Raw genomic sequence first — 20,920 nt, 5'->3', positions numbered from 1 at the left:
CCAACCTTGTCAGGACTAAGGGCTTCTCCTTCCATTGATGCCCAACAAGGCTATCCTCTGCTACGTACCCAGTTGGAGCCATGGGTCAGTCCATGTATAAACTTTGAGTAGTGTTTTAGTTCCTGGGAGCTCTGGTTGGTTGGCATTGCTGTTCTTATGGGGTTGCAAGTCCCTTCAGCTCTTTCAGTCCTTTCTCTAATTCCTCCAACGAGGGTCTCTTTCTCAGTTCAGTGGTCTGCAGCCAGAGGTTGCCTTTGTATTTGACATTCTCTGGCTGTGTCTCTCAGGAGACATCTATAGTCAGTTCCTGTCAGCATACCCTTCTTAGCTTCATCAATCTTATCTCTTGGTGGATATATATATATATATATATATATATATATATATATATATATATATATATATATATATATATATATGGAAATGGAATAACATTTGAAATGCAAATAAAAAAGATCCACTGGGAGTCATGGTATATATATGGTACATGTAGGGCAGGTTCTGAATGGCCAGTCCTTGAGTCTGCCCCAAACTTTGCCTCCATATCCCCTCCTATGAATATATTTGCTTCCCCTATTAAGAAGGAGTGAAGTATTTTGGTCATCCTTCTCCTTGAGCTTCAAGTGATCTGTGGATTGTATCTTCAGTAATTTGAGCTTTTGGGCTAATATCCACTTATCAGTGAGTGCATACCACGTGTGTTTTTCTGGGATTGGGTTACCTCACTCAGGATGATATTATCTAGTTCCATGCATTTATCTATGAATTTCATGAAGTCATTGATAGCTATGTAGAACTTCATTGTGCATATGTACTACATTTTCTGTATCCATTCTTCTGTTGAAGGGCATCTCAGTTCTTTCCAGCTTCTGGCTATTATAAATTAGTCTGCTAGAAACATGGTGGAACATGTGTCCTTGTTATATGCTGGCGCATTTTTTTTTGGGTATATGCCCAGGAGTGGTATAGCTGGGTCCACAGGTAGTACTATGTCCAATTTTCTGAGGAACGTACAGACTGACTTCCAGAGTGGTTGGACCAGTTTGCAATTCGACCAACAATCGAGGAATGATCTTTTTCCACATCCTTGCAAGCATCTGTTATCACCTGAGTTTTTGATGTTGGTATTTCTGACTGGTGTGAGGTGGAATCTCAGAGTTGTTTTGATTTGCACTTCCCTGATGAGTAAGGATGTTGAGCATTTCTTTAGGTACATCTCAGCCATTCAATATTCCTCATCTGAGAATATTTTGTTTAATAGGGATATTTGGCTCTCTTTGTATGTTTTAGATATTAGCCCTCTATCAGACGTAGGATTGGTAAAGATCTTTTCCCAATCTGTCGCTTGCTGTTTTGTCCCAATGATAGTGTCCTTTGCCTTACTGAAGCTTTGCAGTTTTATTAGGTCCCATTAGTTGATTCTTGATCTTAGAGCATAAGTCATTGGTGTTTTGTTCAGGAAATTTTCCCCAGTGACCATGTGATCGAGACTGTTCCCCACTTTTTCTTCTATTGGTTTGTGTGTATCTGGTTTGATGTGGAGGTCCTTGATCCACTTGAACTAAAGGGTTTTACTGGGCAATAAGAATGGGTCAATTTGCAATCTTCTATATGCTAACCTCCAGTTGAACCAGCACCATTTGTTGAAAATGCTATCTTTTTTCCATTGGATGGTTTTTAGGTCCTTTGTCAAAAAATGATTCCCCTTCCTTTAACAGCGAGTTTTATATCTTTGTACTACAATTCAAGACCCCCCCCCAACTCCTTGGTTTTGAACCATGCTGTCTGTGATTCACTTATCGGCTTATCCTTGTATACATCCCAGAATCCAAACACACTGATGACTTTCTGTTCCATAGACTTAAACTTGATCATTTTCTTCTCAGGGTCTTTTACATTGTGATTTTTTCATCATTGATCTTTTTTCTCTATATATATTACTCTTTAGATTCATCAATATTTTATTTTTCTTTAAAGATCACCTTAGAGTCAAGCAGTTATATCTTGCTGAGCTTTTCATAGTGTTTTAGTTGATTCTACTTGTCATTATTTCACCCCAGTTTCATCTTTAATTTTTTATACATATATTTGTAATGCACAAACAATAATATGCTTAGAAAATAGTTCGTTTGTGTAAGTTTATCTCCCTAAGTTCTTAATACCTTGGCTAAAATAGACATTCAAAAATATTATTTTTAAATCTGTGAGTAAATGAGAATAAACTGAGATTTAATGTTATTTTCAGTTGTAGAATGCAGACCCTCCTCATAGACATAGTTTTTGCAGGCATACTGTGACCATTATGATCTTCGAGGAATGAGAAATTGTGTAATGCAAATCGTGATTCCAGACCTCTTTAAAGATGTTCCAAGTGCTATATAGGGGTTTTGTTCTAGAGACCTTGAAGAAGGTCAAATCAAATGGCCCAAGAATTTAGAGATTTGATATGCTACATGACATGTGGGCTGAGAACTGATGGTGGCACTTAGAAATGGAGTAGCTGAAACAAAGGATGATCTTTATCTGTAAAAGGTGGATGCTATGAAACATTTAAATTTGATGTATGTATGTATTTACCTAGCTTGCATTAATTTTTAAACTAAAATTTAAATTTGTTATCTGGCATATTTCTTTTTCAGTAGTTAATGTTAGTATTTATCTGCATCAAATACCTTCCAATTGCATCTGGATAATTGCTTGAGTATTGATAAAGATATTTACATTTACTTATAAAATGTCAGTGATTTTTTTCCAATAAATGCTATGGTTAAGTCTGTTCTTTACCTTGTTCAAATAATAACAATTATAAGAACCTGTGCTAATGTCTTTCCTCTTCTGCAATGAGTTGGTAATAGTTGACCTTGCTCAGCTTGGATGTAATTGTAAAGGACATCTGCCTAGGAGAGCTCCCCTAATAAGATGACAATGTACTGCACTGGCTAGGTATTACCTAACTTGTAGTTTCCTCAGCAAAATGAATCTTGCTTCAGTTTCATTTTTTTCTGTGAAGAGGCTTGTATTTTACTTTTTCAGATAAAAGCTTAAAAGTGTTGATCTATTATCTGTGATAAGAGACAGATTCCATTTTTTTGATGAAATTCTCGTTTCCAGAGCTGATGCCTGAAGCATCCAATAGAACACTGGAGAGACTATTGCAATGTGAGCTTTCAAAAATGCAGACAATGTTAGCTATAAAGGAATTAATTATTGTCATGGGTTCCCTGTCTTGTTGTGTCTCTAATAACAAGACCAATTATCTAAATAAAGAATAGTTAAAGCTTTTAAAAATCACAGTGTGTGAGTGTGTGTGTTGATACTTGTATGTCTCTCTCTCTCTCTCTCTCTCTCTCTCTCTCTCTCTCTCTCTCTCTCTGTGTGTGTGTGTGTGTGTGTGTGTGTGTGTGTGTGCAGGCACACACTATGCTAGAACACAAGTGTGAAATGATAGCTTTCAGGATCCGCCTTCCCCCAGTAAATAGCATCAATTGTCATCAGGTTTTCTGGCAACCATTTTTTTTTATCATGTAAGCCATCTAACTAGCCTGATATACAACTGCATATTATGTCTGAATGGAGATTGTGCTGTGCAAGGCTAACATGCTAATACAAATTTTGTTAGAAAACGTACCAATCACATATCAATGATACCACCCGTATTTTGCCAGTTCTGTTATTCACAATAAAATGCTTAAAATTAAATCTATATTTTTTAAGTTCACATAGATTTAACAGGAGAAAGTGTGTAACTTAGCATAGTGTATCAGCTTTACATGCCCAGATATATATGTAACTACAATTTTAATATAAAATGAACTTTATAGAATTTGTCTATGGAGCTATAAAACATAACATTGTTTTCCCAAAGCATTCTCTTTTGAAAAATTAAGGCACAAGAAAAGTATTTAAGACACATTTTCTCATATTATTTCAGGAAAATAGACTTTCTCTTATGATATTAATAGGAACAAGCATTATTTGGAATAGAGAATTAAGTTTATAGTTTGACATTCTAATTTCATATTTTATTTTCTGTCAAGTTACCAAGTTTAGAAAATTATTGTTTATTACTAATTTTATAATAATAATAAGTATTATTATTAGATGAAAGAAGATAAAGTGACTCACTTGCCATCTGAGATCACAAGTGATTTATTAGCAAAGGAATTGGTCATGAATCACTCACGTTCATTAACTACCATCTGGATGCAGGAGATTTCGGCAGATGTGTCTAAGAGGCATTACAGGACATGACCAAATTGGTCTACTGCTTGACATCCACTTCCTAGTGAAATGCTATCTATTATTGATATGCAATAAATGTAATCTGTAGAAATATTTTCCAGGTTGAATATTTCCCTCAGGCTACAAAAAATAGCATGAGACACTAACATCATTGAGACCACACTGGCAATGTAAATACAGTGATATAGCAACTCTAATGAACTTGGTAAACACTTCCTTAGAGCAAAACATGCAGAGGCTAAAATCCTTAACAGATGGGTATTTGTAATAAAAGGGGAGATGTTTAAAAGTTAAAGATATCTGCTTTCAAAAACAAACATTTATGGTGAGGGCATTTTGAACACCTTGATACTTTGCTCAATGGTCACCATGTCTTAGGTTAAAGTTTTCAACTCTAAGAGCTGTACAATGACGTTTTGAAGTACCTGCATCATAACATAATTGTTATGGTAAAGAGCAAAAGTAGCCCAAAGGATCCAATTCCTTTTCGATTATTGATTATTTTATGACCAAGAACAATGTATATTAAAACAAAAATCTGCAAGTCCTGTTCCACCTAATCCCTGCTGTAAAACTTTCTTATTAGTAGATATGCTATATAAACACATTTATTATGTTATAATGCTACTAGGGAGGAAATCTCTGGTAAGATTATTATCCAAAGTTTCTTAAAAATCTAAGAGAAGAATAACATTTGAAATGTAAATAAATAAAATAACCATTAAAAAAGAAAAGAATTCTCTGTCAAGCATGGTGTTACATTCCTTTATTTTATTTCATTTTGGTTTTGTGGATATAAAGTATTTGAATAGATTATTTTCTTTTTTAAAATTAGTTTATTTATTTATATCCTAAATACTACTTTTCCCTCCAGTGCCTCCCTCACGGAGTTCCTTTTGTGTCAAAAGTTTCCTGAGTCATTGGTGTCCTTTTATCTCCTCTGGGGGGTCATATCTGGCTACAAGAGGTTGCCTCTTTAGGTTCCCTGTCCCGACTATTAGACATCTTGGCCTATCTCAGGTATCTGGAACTTCCTGCATGCTCTTAATCCCAGCACTCAGGGAGGCAGTGGCAGGCAGATCGGTGGCAGGCAGATCAGTGGCAGGCAGATCAGTGGCAGGCAGATCAGTGGCAGGCAGATCAGTGGCAGGCAGATTTCAGGGAGTTACAGTCTACATAGTGAGGTACAGAACAACTAGTATCTATAGCTTGTTTCACCCTCTCTCAGCAAAAAGACATCTAATGTTAATTGTTGATGCTGCCAAAGAGATGAGAAAATGAGTTTCTTCTCAGTTAACTAAACCAAAAGCCTCTATCATATGACCAAGCTTGCATGTGATTTTATATCTGCATAAGCATTTATAGAAGAGTCTATAGTTTTCAGCTCATTTCAAAATTTTTCCTCCATTATTAGACCTTTCCTTTTTAATGTTTTTATTTGATATTTCTTTATTTACATTTCAAATGTTTTTCCCTTTCCTGGTTTCCTGTCCACAAGCCCCCTATCCCCTTACCCTCCCCTTCTTTCTTTTCATAGAGAATACTCAAATTTCTGAATATAAAACAGATGTTGAAAAACTATCATATTGAACGCAGCATTTAACTTTTTAACATCATACCCTTGTTCTCCCATCTATGCATATTGCTAAAGCCCTCTCTTGTCTAAATTAAAAAGAAGTCTTGCTTTGTGTTCTATAGTTCATGGATTTCATTTGGTGAAGATGTCTCATGAATAGCCTGTAAAGTACACGAAATTTCAGCTATCTGTAATTATTAAGTTAACACTCGTGATGTAAACTTGTAATGCTTTGATTGTATTTGTATCAGTTCTGAGAAAATGAGGTTTTCTTTAAATATTTTAGTTTAGTTTGATATCAAAATCCTTTTGGCCATCACATGTGAAAATATTTTGCTCAATCAACAGTCTATAGAATGGGAAACATGCAGTGGACATTATTTTAATTCATGTAGAAATTAGTATTGAATTTTTCAGAACTGCAAATCAAAACAATATCTCGTATGTCCTTTGTGTGTCTTAGAGTTAAAGTAGAAAGCAGTTTCCTTTGACCAAAATAATGAGATTACTTATTCAGCCTGAAAACAGATAATGTGAATATTTTCTTGTGTTTTAACTCACTCAAAATATTTAAAGGCAAGAAATTAAGTTCTTTGTAATTCCTGAAGCTGGAAATGTTCTATTCAGAGGCCTTTGTCCACCTACAAACATTTATGTTATATGGAAACATTCTGATTAATGTGTGGAGATAAATGTGAGATTTAAAAAGTTATGGGACATCCCAAAATATATTAAAATTATAAAAAGTACAATTTTTGAATATTTAGCATTATTTGTGCTTTGTAGTCACACAAAATAATAATCATTGTCCTTTTTTTCGAGGTTTTGGGATTGGCCCAAAGTCATTAATGGTAATGATTTTTCTGTTCTTCAACTTTTGGTATTCATAGGTTTAAGGTCAACCAAAATGTGTTCTGAGTCACTTAGAAGTTAACTGTCATAAATTTTTATTGTGTATGCATGTATGCATGCATGCGTGTGTGGGTATGTGTGTGTATGTGTAGCACCAATACGTGTGTAGGCAAGTGAACACTTAAAATGGAGGTTTTCTTTTCTTTTTTTTAAATCTTTTATTAGATATATTTCTTTATTTACATTTCAAACGGTATTCCCTTTCCCAGTTTCCTGTCCATAAGCCCACATCCCCACTCCCTACCCCATGCGGGTATTCCCCCATCCACCTCCCTTACTGCTCCCCCACATTCCCCTGCACTGGGGTTCCAACCTTGGCAGGACCAAGGGCTTCCCCTTCCACTGGTGCCCAACAAGGCTATTCTCTGCTACATATGCAGTTGGAGCCCTGGGTTTTGTTCTTCTATCATTCTTCACCCTATTTTTTTGAAGTAGAATCTCTCCCTAAAACTGAACCAGTCAACTAGTTGGCCAGCAGTTCCCTGGAGTTTGCCATTATCTTCTTCTCTGCCCTTACCCAGCATTAGAATTATGTAAGCATGCTCTTGTGCATACCCTTTTATGTGCAAACCGTTTACACATTAAGACATCTTCTTAGATCCTGAAGCCTTTAATATAATACATCTAGCATAATTTAATTCCATTGTGCTTTATGACCCTCCCATTGTATGTTGTGTAGCAGTCTTTCTAGACCTCTGCCTATGTAAGCGCTCCACAGTTGGAGATTTGTTATCTTCTATAACAAAACTAGATAGAGTAGAATGCATGTGATGTTGCTGCTGCTTTGTTTGGTTCTCTTGTTTTTGGAGCTGAGTAAGGAGGGCTAATGTCCTGGCTATTGCAAAGTTATAAAGCAATGCACAGATGATTAGAGAAGAGGAGATAAACGGGAGGGAGAAACAGTGTTCCACTGCAGAATCTATCTCCAGTGTGAGATGCTGGGCAACAAATGTTAATTATGCAAATCTTAGTAGAATCAAAGACATCATTCAAGAATAATAAGATGAAAAGTGTTATGTTTTGAGATATAATGTATAATCATTGACTGGTAATGTTAAGTTATTGGCCTTTTATTGCTTTAACAATTGGGATAGTGATGAAATTAAAAATTTTTATACAATAATTAGGAATTTGGTATTTATACATGTTTTTCATTCTCACTGTTTAATTGTTCTAAGTTATTATGAGTAATTGTTGTTATATGTGGTCCAGTAGTGAATAAGAAGCATTACAGTTAGACATATAGATCTTTAAGGCCATTTGGAGCACTTTGGTAACACTCTGATTCCAACTGATTTTAAGTGGGTAGCATCTGTATTTTAAATTATAAGTCCATAGCTGTGTTTAATGGAAAAATTCACACTTAGATAATGGTAATATTTCTAAGACACTCTTATATAAACCAAGATGATGGCCTATGAAATGGCAAAGCCAGGTTTTTGGCCAACCGTGATTATTCATGAGTTGCTCAATATTCTTACAGATTTGCAAATTATTAGCTAGAGAAAGACATGTGTAACATTCAATTTCCTTGCTAAGGGTGGGCTTGATGAGGTATCAAATTGTACTCAGTCTACTTAATATGCATAGTAGGGTAACTAGTTCCCAGAATGTCCATGTCTACTGTATAACTACATTAAGCTTTTCATATTGACTTTGCTAATGTAGTTATTTGTTTGGCAATTGTCCATATGGACAAATCAAAGAGGCAATGTTCAGCAGAATGGACATATGCAACATGAAAATACATCTCTTCAATTGCAGACTGATTAATAGTGCAGACTAGGTTAGATGACTCCAAATCATCCTGGAGTCCAATCTCTGTCCTGTTCGGACATGCCCATACACACACAATCAAAAAATAAAATAAAATAGTTAAAAATTCACCTTTCTGCTATAAAATTTTAAATGAGGATTTTAATTATGTTTTGTGGTAAAAATGTTCATGATGAGAATGAAATTCTAAGTGTACATAAACGTATTGATACCATAATTAAATTTTTTAACAATGAATTAAAACTACACAAGGTTCCAACCACGTCATTAGCATATTTTGGTTTACCCTAGAGCTTTTCATTTGTTATCACATACTTGAGCCCTGAGCAACTTGGGTAAAATTTATCTTTCTAAGATCAATAAAAATAAATTTTAAAAATTATTTTTATGAATCTTTTGGGCTACATAAAACTTAATATTGGACTATGTTTTATAAAGTTTATTTTTTCTTTTAACTCTGTGATTGAGTAGAATCACTGATCTAGACCATGGAAGTTCTTTCACATCTTCACACAGTATTATACCAATAATTACCATGCAGAGACAAAGAGACTAGATAATTAAAGCCCATTCTTTCTATAGAAATTAGTTCTAGAATAAGTCAGTAGATTTCCTTACTGACAGACTAATTAACTTAATTATTCTGTGGCCACAAATTCATGCCAAATCCAATTAACAACAAAAATATTTTGGTTGTTGTTGAGGGTTGATTTGGTGCTACTACATATTCATATGTTAAATATAGGTCCCAAGATCTAGTTGCCCCCAGCAAGGAGATCCTCATATACACTGAGTGTTGCTATGTAAACCTCACTGCCCACTTTAAAGTTAATTGGTTAATAAAAGGCTACAGTCTATGATTGGGTAGTAGAGAGAGAAAGGTGGGAATTAGTATCAGGAGAGGGGTCAAGGAAAAGACAACAGACCATGAGCATGTGGCCAAGAGAACAGCAAATAACAAGTGATATATGGCTGGGCTATAAGTTAGAATAGGTCTAGAACCTGCCCAATCTAGGCTTACAGCTTGGAAAGATAATATCAGGATTGTGTGTCTTTTAAATGAGCTAGCTAGAACAAATAATTCCTTTATTTACATATTATTAGCAGGTTATTATAGATTGTCATGGTTATTTCTACAAACTGTGTGTATATCTATATCTATATCTATATTTATATCTATATATTTCATCCTTGGACCAAAACAATGATAGTTCACTCTGAGAGTTTGATGTTCATCTAAATCCAAGGATACCCAAAGAGAATGGAGAAAGGACTGTCTGCCTTGGCAACATATATTCACCTTAGTATTCTTGTTTGTTTTTTAGGATATAAAAGTGAAGAATATTTATCATGCATTTTATAATATTTTTCTAGAGAAATGCCCCACTCTTCATTAATAGTATGCATACTCATCCAAATAAACATGAAATATGTTGGTTACACCCACAAAATATTAGATAATAGGCTACCTATCGAGAAGGACATGAGATATAGATAAAGAACAAACATAAGAAAGATTACTGTAAAAAATATGTGATGTTATCTGTCTCTAGATAAATGTGGTGAGACAACAGAAAACAATGACACATAATATTAAGACTACTATGTAGTGGAAATTTCTGGTTTCTTCAGATCCTCAGTTGTAGCACGTGATATTTTTTGAGACTCTGTATTATAAGAGGATGTATAGGGGAGGATGTTTTTGCTGAAGCAAACATGTGACAGGATGTTTTTGCTAAAGCAGACACATGGGAGGAGATTTTGCTGAGAAGAGGCATGTGGTGTTTTTCTGGAAGCTGCCTGGAGAAAGGGCATGTGATGTTAAGCTAGAGCAGACACTTGAAAGGATGTGTGCTTTCTGTCAAGGGTTTAAGTACAGCCCAACAGACAGGGAATGGTGTTCCTTGCCACCCTTTGTTGGACTTTGATGGACTTTGATGACACTGTCCTTCACTGATGGATACTGCAAGATTGATCCACCTTCCCTTCTTGACTGTTCAGTGTTTCTCATGACTTCATAGAGAAATGCACCGAGAAACTTCTCATGTTATGATGGCAGCTTCTTGCTGCTTCTGTGGCCTCAGGTTGATTGGCAGAGCCTTCCTGTTTCTACTGGATCAACCTGCGATTGCTGATTCGTGAATGGAGCCACCGCTGCTGATTCATGTGAGCTGACATCCTGACAATGATGATTGGGATGGCACCAAAGAATTATTTCTAAACAGGTCCCACCTGCTCTTGACCTATTTCCTTTCCTTTCCACTGCCTCTGGTGGGTGGTGGGCTAGAAGGAAGGTTAAAGCACTTAAGCACACTTACTAAAGAAGGTTTTATAAAAATCTAAGTCTACACCACTATAAATAAACAATAGAAATCTGAGGTATGAAAGAGCTTATCATAGAATATTTCAAGAGTAAAAACTAGAAAGCTAGTAACTGGTTGAAAAAGAATGTCATTATCTTTACTAAGATCTGCTAGATGCACGGCACCTGCAAATATTGACTGAACAGCCTGGTGGAACGAAATACTCAATGGGAGGAAATACAGGGACAAAGAGTGGAGCAGGCACTGAAGTAAAGGTCATACAGAGCATATACACATATATATGTATATGTATGTATAATATGTAGTATATTATTATACTATATATTTATGTAGCCCAAGTCATTACCCCACCTGGCGATCCCTCCCATTTGCAACCACCAAACCCAGTCACTACTGATGATGCCAAGAAGTGCTTGCTGACAGGAGCCTGATATGGATGTCTCCTGAGACACTCTGCCAGAGTTTTACTGATACAGATGAGGATGCTTGCAGCTGCCTACTGGACTGAGCCTGGGGACAGCATTGGAGGAGTTAGAGAAAGAACTGAAGGAGCTGAAGGGGGTTGCCACCCTATAGGATGAACAACAATATCAATCAACCATATCACCCCAAAGATTCCAGGGAGTAAACCATCAACCCATTAATACACATGACTCCAGGCACATATATAGCAGAAAATGGCATTGTCTGGTATTATTAGGAGGAGAAGCCCTTGGTCCTGTGATGGCTGTTTTTTCCATTGTGGGGGAATGTCTGGGTATTGAGTTGGGAGTGGGTGGGTGGGAGTGGAAACACTCATAGAAACAGGGTGTGCGGGGAAAGGGTAAGGGAGAGGGGGAAGGGGATAACATTTACAATGTAAATATATAAAATATCCAATAAAAATTTTAAGAAGGAAAGAAAGAAGAAAGAAAAATCTTCCAGAAACAGTTGATATAGATGTTTTAAATTGTGTGCAATTTGAGTAGAGTCTGAAATTTCATGTGAACTTCCTTGTCCTAGTTGAGATTTGAGTAGCCCCTGTGTGTAGTGTAACTGCATATGATTCCTGCCCATTAATTGTTTTACCTCTGCTTTAGTATCAGAATGACACTGCTATAGGGTTCCTGTTCAAGTAATCTTATTTGCTTTAATGGACATCATTAAAGTCCAAGGAAAATAACCTTGGTAATTCCTATTTTCCATAGTGTGCTTGTGTGTGTGTGTGTGTGTGTGTGTCTGTGTGTCTGTGTATTATCATTTTAATAAATTCTTTTAATATACTATATATACAATGCAGCCCAAGTTGGTCTCAAATTTGTAATCTTCCAACTTAAGCCACATATGTTTAGACTAGAAGTCTGTTTTATCTTTCCTGGCTACTGTACATATTTAGAACTTAAACTGAACTATAGGTAAAAAATGATTTGGTATTATTCATAACTTTAGTAATGTGATAGATGACATAAAACTTTTTCCCAATAGATAGGCATATTCAACAATTCATTGTCCTGACCAGTGCCACAGGTATTTTTTTCTCTGCATTGTAAGAAGCTTACAATTTTAAAAATTTAAACTCATTTTTGGGTATATTTACATTAATTTTATATTCAAAAATTTTGATGGATTATATTATTATAAAGATAATATGACAGATATGAATATATCCATTACATATTATCTAGGAATTGCCATATTAAGATTATTTGAATTACTTATTGAAAAGTATCTCATGAATATAGTAGTCTTGAACTTAGATATAAACTGCATAAAGAGTATATAAACAATTTGGTAAAATATCAGCACTTAGAGCTTGATATTTTTTAATTAATATTTTTGGATGGATTCAAAGAAATATTGTTATTTTTCTTGAGAAGTACAGGGTTTCTGAATAGCAAGCCTTAGCTCCAGTGCCTGTGGGCTTGTCCAGCAATGGTGACAGTGATAAACAGTGTTTCACTTTGTGTCAGCCATTTAGACCGTCAGTCATTTTTATTGGAAATAATGACCGCAGAGAGACATGAACCCCAAAAATTAGACCTGGGAATCACTATATGTATCACTCTTGGAAAGATCCCTTTAAAATGACATATTTACAATTTCTTAAAGAATATATTTTATGACAAACCAGAAAGGCAGGACCCATTTGATTAATTGTGTTTTCAGACTATGGAAACCTTAAAAAATGGTAAAATAAAACAAAATATGTAAATCCTTATCTATACCCATGTATAATATGGAAATATTCTAAATGATTTCTAACATTTATCAAAGGATGAAAAGAAAGGCATGGGAAAGATCCACACATTGGTAATGGATTATTATATTTTGATATATAGAATAGTGACTTGCAATCTTCAGGTGTTTTTAAAAGCTGTAGGGCTAAATTTACTTACTTAGATATTATGTAATTCAAGTAAGAAGCTTAATAACTACCTCTTCAATTTTCTTTCCCTTATTAAGGGTAATTTTGGATTTAGGGAAAAACAAAATGAGAAACTATGTTTTATAATTTGGCCTAGATATAGTTGTTATATGTTCATATTATTTCCAAATAATTTGCACATTTATCCCATATGTTCAGGGTACTCTCCCACTGGTATTATGTTCTTGCTTGGTTACTTGCATAGAATGTTTATTTCTGATCTTTGCTAATAGATCATAATTCCAGCCCATGACTTACAAATTCATGGACACAAATTCTTAACAGTTAATACAAAAATCACAGAAATTTTATTTGAACAAATTTTAAATTAAACGTGTCTTGCCTGTATTAGTTGCTACATCTTCATATAAAATGTTTTTTCTTTATAGTAGAGACTAATTACAAAATAAAAATAAAAAATTTAAATAATACATCTCTAGACCCAAGTAAGTACTTGGGAGATTCACAACTCTTCTTCAGGCTGTTAGCACTCAGACTTTAGTGGACACTGGAGTTCAATGTGTAGGCCATCTTTAAGCATCACCAACATTTTATTCCTGTCCTTGCCAGAAGTATTTCCTGTTGGCAATTCACAGCCAAGTTATTTCTCTACAGTTATCTGTGGTCCCAGTAAGACATCTTGTTTCTGGTTATGAATCCCTCCAAGGAGTCTCATCTCATACTGGTTTTTGTGGAGGTGTAGTTTTCTTAGGCTCTCCCACAGTCCTAGAAAGACTGCCTTGCCTCAGAAGTCTGTGTGAAATCCACTGAAGCTTTTATTGCCACGGACTTGCAATTTATCCTTTCCTGAATGATCTTTCTTCTCTGGTCCTCTCCTGAATGATCTTTCTTCCCCGGTCCTTTACAGATGTTGTTCCTGGAACACTCTAATAGATTGCCTACAACAATTCTCTATCTCAAAGTCTACTTTGAGAGGAAGACAACTTATAAACAAATTAGGAGTTGTCCTAGATAATGGACACTAAGGGAGACATTGGACGTAGCTCACCTCATGGCTGGTGATAAAGATCACTTAAAGTCGATGCTATCATGATAGTTTGGGAATGGTACAACATTGAAACTTGACGTTTTCACTGGTGTGAACTGAGATAATTCATTTAAACATAACTAATGATGAACCTGTCAACCAATGAGCAACAGTGAACTCCAAAGAGAAAACCTGTCTGAGAAAACTAATAGCCAGTGAGTAATGGATGACATATGCGTCCCTTTCTACGAAGAAGTAGAAATGACTCATTCAGAACAAGGTGAATCATTCTGAATAAATTTCTCATTATTCTATGTGTTGGAAAGAAAGACACTACTCATAGAAGGCTTAAAGAATATTTAGTCTTCAGTACAAGAACTTGATAAACCCAACAGACGTCTGAAAATGCATTGCATGGTTAAATTGTATAGGGTATATGTGAATAATCTCCTTCCCTCTAATTTATGAAAAATGCCCTGCATATATGACTATTATATGGTGTTTTATTCCTAGTTGGTGGAATACAATTGAATAGCAGAGTAGAGTACTTCTATAGATGTACACTTAAACAATTTTGATTCTATTTATAATCCAGTTTTTGAAGATCTAGAAGTCCTGGATTCCTACTGCGGACTTGTTCCCTAGATTATAATGAAGAAATTCTACGAAGTTTACTGTATGACTGTTACTAATCACATTAGACTCTTTGACCCAAGCAGAGAAGAAAATTGAGCCTTCCCTGACAATAATAGACAATGACCATCAGTGAATTCAGGAAATAATATAGTCAGAAAGCAGGTAGAAACATGGGGCTTTTTACTACCCTATTAGGCTCCAAGTCATTCTAGAAGATCAAGTTCAAGGCTGATAGAGGAAATCGAGTGTCTTTATGTTAGTTATTACTTTATAGCTGTGAGAAATTATCCTGAGATAAACAACTTAACAAAGGAGGGTTCATTTGGATTATAGTCCCATGGTATAGTGCATCATAATAGATTGGGGGAATTACAGCAACAGCAGTATGAAGTACCTGGTCCTGTTACCCACAATCATTAGCAGAGGGAGATCAGTGTTCTGTTAGCTCATTCTTGCCAATTTATTCAGTCAAGATACCAGGCAATGAAATATCTCTACCCATAAATAAATTGACTTCTAGTTCTAGACAATCAATATCAAGTACTACTCTGCTGAATACAGTAAGAATGAATGGTACAGGATTGAAATAATGTGCATCAGTGGGTGCCCGGAGACCTACTACAGAGGGAAACTTATATTTTTCAAATCAATACCCCATATTTATCATGTAAATGAAACAAAAGATGAACATAACATGGTTAGTTATTAATGAAAAAACAAGAAGTTTGAAGTGTCTTTTTCAAACTTCTCAAGTAGGACTAAATTCTTATTCTTTTAATGCAATGCAAGGAATAATTATGGTTTCAGTTCAAAGGCACACATGGGCAACATACTAGAGTATTCACTACAGTCTGAGATAAGGAATATTCAAAAGAATTCCTCATCTTTAAAATACCTATTTTCTACCATAAAGTAATATTGAGAAATGTTTATTCTGAATGCATTGACCCTTTTTTTTGAACTTTTCTCTGCAAGTAATATACCTTGATGGCCAATAACAATTGACTCATTCAAGGTCATAATATTTATCTAAGTATAGCCTTTGTCCAATATCAAATCCAAGAGGGAAACAAAACAAAATAAATAAACAAACAACTGCTTACCCAATATGCCCCTAATTCTTAATGTATTTATAAAATTCAAATGACATCATAGTTCTAGATCAAGCTCTATCAAATTAATTGTACTGCTTTACAGTTCCATTATTTATCTGACAAAACGGTCTTGTCATTGAGAACACACTTCGATAAACTTGTTCTATATTAATCTTCATCTTAGAATCCGCAACCCAAGGACATATCTGTATGTGTAAATCACGATAGAGTTTTACAAAGAGAAAGGTGGTAAATTTCCCGAATAAAATGAGGTGCCATAAATAACTTTGGCATGATTAACTTTTGTGTAAGCTGAAATATTTACAGTACCGGAAGAAATAAAGCAGCACAAGATGTGGTGACATGTGAAAATTTGATCAATATGTGAAACACACAAATGGTTTAAAACATTAAACATTTATGAAAATGGCATAGTGTATCACCTTTTCAAAGGTATATAAGTACAAAACTGTAGCCATGTAGTCATACCATCCATACTGGATATCCCTAGTAACTCTGGCATCTGGAAAGTAGCATAGGCAGAATGCTCTAAAACACTCTATTCGTGATTTTAATTCTGTATCTTTAGCTGAATCTTCCCTTTCATTTCCAGTGTTTTATACTTACCTTGTCGTATGTTCCGTTATACTCACCAATAAAATCATATCATGTTGCACACTAACTTAAATGATAATATACTGGAGTTTATAAATTACTCAGGATTTTACAGTTTTGAATATTTCTAATTTTTTGTTTTTAAGAGGAATAATAAAGACACTCCAAAGAATTCAATAAATTACTTTATATTTATTTTTTATTTTAAACACATTTCCCTCCTGAATGTAAAACATCCCAAAGCAATACTGTTATTTGTGAATGCATCTGAATATATATGCTTTTAATTTATTTAAAGCTCTTTAATTTACTTCTGTCATATAACTCTGATTTAACTAGGAGTGAGTCTATTGGCATCTACAAATGAAAAATATTATTTATTCATTGCTCAAAATGTACTAAATACTACTTTAATAATTTTATGGGATTGCTTCATTTAAATTTTCCAACAACACTGTTAAATAAGTAGCACTATTTTCATATTAAAACTGAATAAATATACATAAGACTGTGATGTTTGTTACCACTATACTCAAAATTATACTAGATATCTTAGTGAGGAAGGGAAATATGAAAAAATATTTAGTTAGAGGAAACTAAACTTGGCTGCTCATAAATGGTATGATTATTAGTATGAGAATTGGCAAATGGGTGAGTAGAATTAGTTGAGACTTCAATAATGAGCAATATCTAATAAGATAATGATAAAAGTGTTCCATTTACACACAGGAAATATTAGAAATCATTTAAAAATTTTGAAATTTTTGTCCGGCTCTTGATAGGCAGCTGAATGTCTTGTAAATATACACAAAGCTACTTTTGAAACAAAACATGAAAGTGGTGTATGTAGCTCATTTAGGTCAGATTTTATACTAAGAACCACAGTGTATAAAGTCGAAATATGAATATGTTGTGGCTAGCTCTGGTGCTGTTTGTATTTTGATGCTAATTCCATTTCCCCAAGAGGGGCTTCCTTGGACAAGAGTGAATCACTTCATGTGAACCTTCCCCTAATGAATAAAGATTTCTAGTAACCAATCACTGGTCGAGGAGTAGGCCGGACTTCCGGGCCTAAGAGGGGAAGAGGATAGGCAGGAAAGGATGACTTGCTTTTGTCCTTTTGCACAGGGACAGCTTGGAGGACAAAATCTAGCTAGCAAGAAGCCCTTGGTTAAGATGGCCAATCCATTAGGATTTGCCACTGGATAAGTTATACTTAGAATGGCTTACAAAATTAGGATGCCAGTTGCTGCCCCTAGCAATTGAGTTACCTGTTGATTCTAAACCAAGAGTGTGTGGTGGTTTCCTTCATGTGGTGACTCAACTGAGTTCAAAAGAAAGGTATGGTGGTGGGGCACCCAAGCTAGCCACAGGAATTTGGAAGCGTGGGGTTGGTGTGACAGCAACCTGCCACGCGAACTTAGGAGCCAGGTGGAGCGATTTCAGAGCTTCTGCCAAGCTGAAAATAGACCAGGCTGGCTCATCCACCCTGCTGGTGGTAGCGTGGGATTGCCCTTTTTATATTTCTTGTTACATGGATAGATATAATCAAACTATTAAGAGGTCTGAACTGTCTTTTGATGAATTTCTTGAGATTCACAATCAGCAAGTCACAAGTGATTCATTCCTAGAAGGAGAGGACTTCATGTAGGTAGGAATGCTGGGCTTTGTTCTCCAACAAAGACCAACAATAAGACAGTGTTATAAGGTGCAAAGATTGAAGATTATACAAAGAGAGAATGGAAGGCATGACTGTGGTTACATTTGCCTTCCTGGTAAGACTGCCCAAGTCGGTACATAAATATTAATTCCATAGAGAACTAGAGAACTAAACTGAATACTTTTATTTATATGAAATTATATATGAAATATATATATGAAATGGGTTATTTATAAGAAAACCAACTTATACTAGGCAATTTAATTTGGTAACAAATTATATTTCATCTGTTTATTACTCTCCTTGTAGATCAGAATTTTCTAGAAGTATAGACTATCATTCTGAAGGAACAAAGCTAGAATTCAAGTAAGAGTAAACAGAACAAGAATGCAAAATAAAGGGACTGTTCGATAGACTTTTGAATCTTCTTTATTTTTAAGGCATCACACATTAAGGACAGCAAAGATCCTGGCCCAGAAGTATTGCTGGTGTGGCTGCTGGGTCACATGTGTGTCAGGAGGTGGCAGAGAGGAGCGAAGCTATGTTTGAGTTCCATGGTAGCCTAACATTCCATGAAAAAAGCAGTGGTGTGGACAGATGAACGATATCATTCCTCCTGACCCCTCTTATCCTGGCCACAGACTGGAGACCTGGCCTGGGGTCATAAGAGCAGAAGAGTTGCTCTTCTCCTGGTGACAGGGCCATAGGAGAGTTGGCTTAGTAACTTATCTGCTGTGCAGTGACATGAGAAAGGGAGAGAAAATTCCCTTTCTTCGGCAGGCAGGACTGCTTGCTTGGGGTCACCAGAGCTGAGAAGCTGGCCCTGCCCCTCTCCTTCTGCAGCACTCAGTAGACAAGGCCCTGCACCTTTTGTGGACAACACAGTAGAACTGGCCGTGGATGTGGGATTACATACAAGCAAGTCCTGAGGGTTGTGAGAGCCTGCACGTTCTCTTGTCTGCTGTGCAGTGGTGCTGATGAGGGAGAAATGCCCTCCTCCCCTCCTACTTCCTTTGCCATTCATGGCAGGTAGGAGAGCTGGACCTGGAATGGGCATATGGAGGTTCATGAGAGAACTAGCCATGTCTCTCACAGGCTGCAATACTCAGAGGAGAGAGTCCTCCATCTCACCTGGGCAGCGGGTTAGAGCTATCCCTTGTAGGGGAGGAGTTGCTGGTTAAGCAGCCTCTAGGGCAATAAGAACAGGAGATCCTGCAGGCTGACCAGCTCAGATACCTCTCAGTTCCAGATCTTGGGCTTCTAATTGGCCCAACCCAACATCTACCGTTGGAGTACATGAAGGGGCTGGTCATATAGATCCAAAACTAAAGATCTCCATGACATAAGGCAACAATGGGATACTTGAGAGAAGTCCCAGTAAGGTTCTAGAATTGACAGAATTACAGAAGCCAAAATCTTCATAATAGTCCAACAAATCAACACAATAAACATTTTCAAGCAAAAAACACGTGGACAAAAGGGAATACTGTGGGGCACACTGTGACATACTATAGCTTCCACAATGATATTTTGCTGTCTCTTTGGGGAAAAGGTTGTAAGAATTGAGGGTGAATATGAGGGGAAGAAGAGTTGAGTAGGAATGGGGTGCATGATGTGAAATTCAAAAAGAACCAATAAACAGTTAAAAATAATTAATAAACCAATAAATCTTCTATGTCTTTAAAAATAAAGACTAAAAAGATAAAACAGTAAACATTATGACACCATGAAAATATGAAAAGTCATAAAACCAACAGAGGAGTGGTCATAAAAAATAGAAAAAAGAAAATCTTTCATAAACTAGCAAACCACAGTGATGAAAAAGAGAGCCTTATTTGTTAGATAAACAGAAAATATCAACTAAAAGTCACTTCTCACAAATAAAGCCTTGAAGTAAATACTCTATAGTATACAATTAAAATACACAGACTGATTGATTGACATTGCACATATTGGAAATAAAAGAGTAAATGATATTCTTATTTTGGGGATTCAACTTTACTAGTAAAAAATTATTCAATACAAAGGAAATGAAAAGAGTAACTACACATGTATGAAGCAACAAAGATGTTTCAACAAGAAGGCTTGGGAGCAAAGGAATTTGTTGCCAAGCTTGGTGACTTGGGAACAAGCTTGAACCACTATAGAGTGGAAGGGGAGAATCAAGTTGACTTCTGGCTTCCACTCATGTGCTGTGGGACACATTCTCGCTTTCATAAAAATTGAATAAATGGATGTATGAATACTTTAAAACAGAAAACATTTAAAAGAGATGAAGTCACTGAAAAATGATCAACTGATCAGTTAAGCAAAAGGATGAAACGATAGGAAGTACATATGAGTCCAAGGCCAGCGCACTCGTTTTATTAAATTGTACTTAAATATACTGAGAGAAATAAGCTGTAACAGTAATGGGGGAGGGAACAACATAAACATTTAACTTATTCAATGTTCAAGTTATTTAGACTAGTTGAGCAAGTATGTATCATAGTTAAGTCACAATGGGGAAAATGCCCCTGGCAATTACAGGGTGTCATCCAATGGTTGATGATTGCTTATTCTTTGCATCGGGGCATGTACTATTTTCTTTTTTTTTTCTTTTTGATGATAAAGATGTTTTCATTGCTCTTTTTTTTTTATTAACTTGAGCATTTCTTATATACATTTCGAGTGTTATTCCCTTTCCCGGTTTC

General features: G+C 35.6%; 1 protein-coding gene and 1 pseudogene across 3 annotated transcripts in view; one reads left to right on the top strand and one right to left on the bottom strand.

Moving 5' to 3' along the window:
- Positions 1 to 20,920, bottom strand: part of Nkain2 (sodium/potassium transporting ATPase interacting 2) — a 1,205,517-nt gene that overhangs the window by 604,299 nt on the left and 580,298 nt on the right.
- On the top strand, positions 18,695 to 18,797 carry LOC120100455 (small nucleolar RNA SNORA17; annotated as a pseudogene).

The sequence above is a fragment of the Rattus norvegicus genome, chromosome 1, assembly GCF_021556685.1.
Source record: "Rattus norvegicus strain SHRSP/BbbUtx chromosome 1, alternate assembly SHRSP_T2T, whole genome shotgun sequence".
In the NCBI taxonomy this organism is placed as follows: domain Eukaryota; kingdom Metazoa; phylum Chordata; class Mammalia; order Rodentia; family Muridae; genus Rattus; species Rattus norvegicus.
Note: the sequence above shows the minus strand (reverse complement) of the source record. Positions and strands in the feature narration are given on the sequence as shown.